Raw genomic sequence first — 2939 nt, forward strand, 5'->3', positions numbered from 1 at the left:
ATATTCATTCGAGAGAAAACTCTCCTGTGCATTCTCTTTTGAGGCTACACGCTTAGACATACACGCAACACCAAATCTTTTCGAGTTACAACGTGTTGTGTAGGAAATAAAAGATAATTTTGTACGTTGCGTTATTTCTTGTCATAAAGTTTAAGTATTTCTAATACGTACGTATTTGTATTTACTCTGCAACACTGGATTTCCTTATAACATGGTATTCTTACATATTCTTTCGAGAGAAAACTCTCCTGTGCTTTCTATTTGAGGCTACATGCTTAGACATACACGCAACACAAAATCTTTTCGAGTTACAACGTGTTGTTTAGGAAATACAAGATAATTTTGTACGATGCGTTATTTCTTCTCGTAACGTTTAAGTATTTCTAATACGTACGTATTTGTCTTTTCTTTGCAACACTGTATTTCCTTGTAACGTGGTATTCTTACATATTCTTTCGAGGGAAAACTCTCCTGTGCGTTCTATTTGAGGCTACATGCTTAGACATACACGCAACACCAAAGCTTTTCGAGTTACAATGTGTTGTTTAGGAAAAACAAGATAATTTCGCACGATGCGGGATTTCCTATAAACGTGGTATTCTGACATATTTTTTCGAGAGAAAACTCTCCTGTGCATTCTCTTTTGAGGCTACAAGCTTAGACATACACGCAACACAAAATCTTTTCGGGTTACAACGTGTTGTTTAGGAAAAACAAGATAGTTTTGCATGATGCGTTATATCTTCTTGTAAAGTTTAAGTATTTCCTATAGGTACGTATTTGTCTTTACTCTGCAACACTGTATTTTCTCATAACATGGTATTCTTACATATTGTTTTGAGAGAAAACTCTCCTGTGCGTTCTCTTTTGAGGCTGCACGCTTAGACATATACGACACACCAAAGCTTTTCGAGTTACAACGTGTTGTATAGGAAATACAAGATAATTTTGTATGATGCGTTATTTCTTCTCGTAAAGTTTAAGTATTTCTATTACGTACGTATTTGTGTTTACTGTGCAACACTGTATTTCCTTATAACGTGGTATTCCTACATATTCTTTCGAGAGAAAACTCTCCTGTGTGTTCTATTTTGAGGCTAGACGCTTAGACATACACGCAACAACAAAGCTTTTCGTGTTACAACGTGTTGTTTAGGAAAAACAAGATAATTTCGCACGATGCGGGATTTCCTTAAAAGGTGGTATTATGACATATTTTTTTGAGAGAAAACTCTCCTGTGCGTTCTCTTTTGAGGCTACAAGCTTAGACATACATGCACCACAAAATCTTTTCGAGTTACAACGTGTTGTTTAGGGAAAACAAGATAATTTTGCATGATGCATTATTTCTTCTTGTAAAGTTTAAGTATTTCCAATACGTACGTATTTGTCTTTACTCTGCAACACTGTATTTCCTTATAACGTGGTGTTCTTACATATCATTTTGAGGGAAAACTCTCCTGTGCGTTCTCTTTTGAGGCTGCACCCTTAGACATACACACAACACCAAAGCTTTTCGAGTTACAACGTGTTGTTTAGGAAAAACAAGATAATTTCACACGATGCGGGATCTCCTTAAAATGTGGTATTCTGACATATTTTTTTGATAGAAAACTCTCCTGAGCATTCACCTTTGCGGCTACAAGTTTAGACATACACGCAACAACAAATCTTTTCGAATATCAGCTTGTTGTCTAGGAAATACAAGATAATTTTGTACGGAGCGTTATTTCTTCTCGTAAAGTTTAAGTATTTCTAATACGTACATATTTGTCTTTACTCTTCAACACTGTATATCCTTGTAACGTGGTGTTCTGACATATTCTTTCCAGAGAAAACTCTCCTGTGCATTCTCTTCTGAGGCTACACACTTAGACATACGCGCAACACCAAAGCTTTTCGAGTTAAAACGTATTGTTTAGGAAAAACATGATAATATCGCACAATGCTGGATTTCCTTAAAACGTGGTATTCTGACGTATTTTTTCTAGAGAAAATTCTCCTGTGCGTTCTCTTTTGAGGCTACATGCTTAGTCATACATGCAACACCAAATCTTTTCGAGTTACAACGTGTTGTTTAGGAAAAACAAGATAATTTTGCATGATGCGTTATTTCTTCTCCTAAATTTTAAGTATTTCTAATACGTACGTATTTGTCTTTATTCTGCAACACTGTACTCTGTTATAACATGGAATTCTTACATATTCTTTCGAGAGAAAACTCTCCTGTGCGTTCTCTTTTGAGGCTACATCCTTAGACATACACTCAACACCAAAGCTTTTCGAGTTAAAACGTGTTGTTTAGGAAAACCAAGATTATTTCGCATGATGCGCTATTTCTTTAAAACGTGGTATTCTGACATATTTTTTCGAGAGAAAATACTCCTGTGGGTTCTCTTTTGAGACTACACATTTAGACATACACGCAACACCAAATCTTTTCGAGTTACAATATGTTGTTTAGGAAAAACAAGATAATTTTGGACGATGCGTTATTTCTTCTCGTAAAGTTTAAGTACTTCTAATACGTTCTTATTTGTCTTTACTCTGCAACACTGTATTTTGTTATAACGTGGTATTCTTACATATTCTGTCGAGAGAAAACTCTCCTCTTCATTCTCTTTTGAGGCCACACGCTTAGAAATACACGCAACCCCAAAGCTTTTGGAGTTACAAAGTGTTGTTTAGGAAAAACAAGATAATTTCGCATGATGAGGAATGTCCTTAAACCGTGGTATTCTGACATATTTTTTCGAGAGAAAATTCTCCTGTGGGTTCTCTTTTCAGGCTACACATTTAGACTTAAAAGCAACACCAAATCTTTTCAGGTTACAACGTGTTGTTTAGGATATACAAGATAATTTTTTATGATGCGTTATTTCTTCTCGTAAAGTTTAAGTATTTCTAATACGTATGTATTTGTCTTTACTCTGCAACAC

This window comes from Apodemus sylvaticus, chromosome 13 (assembly GCF_947179515.1).
Source record: "Apodemus sylvaticus chromosome 13, mApoSyl1.1, whole genome shotgun sequence".
NCBI classification, from domain to species: domain Eukaryota; kingdom Metazoa; phylum Chordata; class Mammalia; order Rodentia; family Muridae; genus Apodemus; species Apodemus sylvaticus.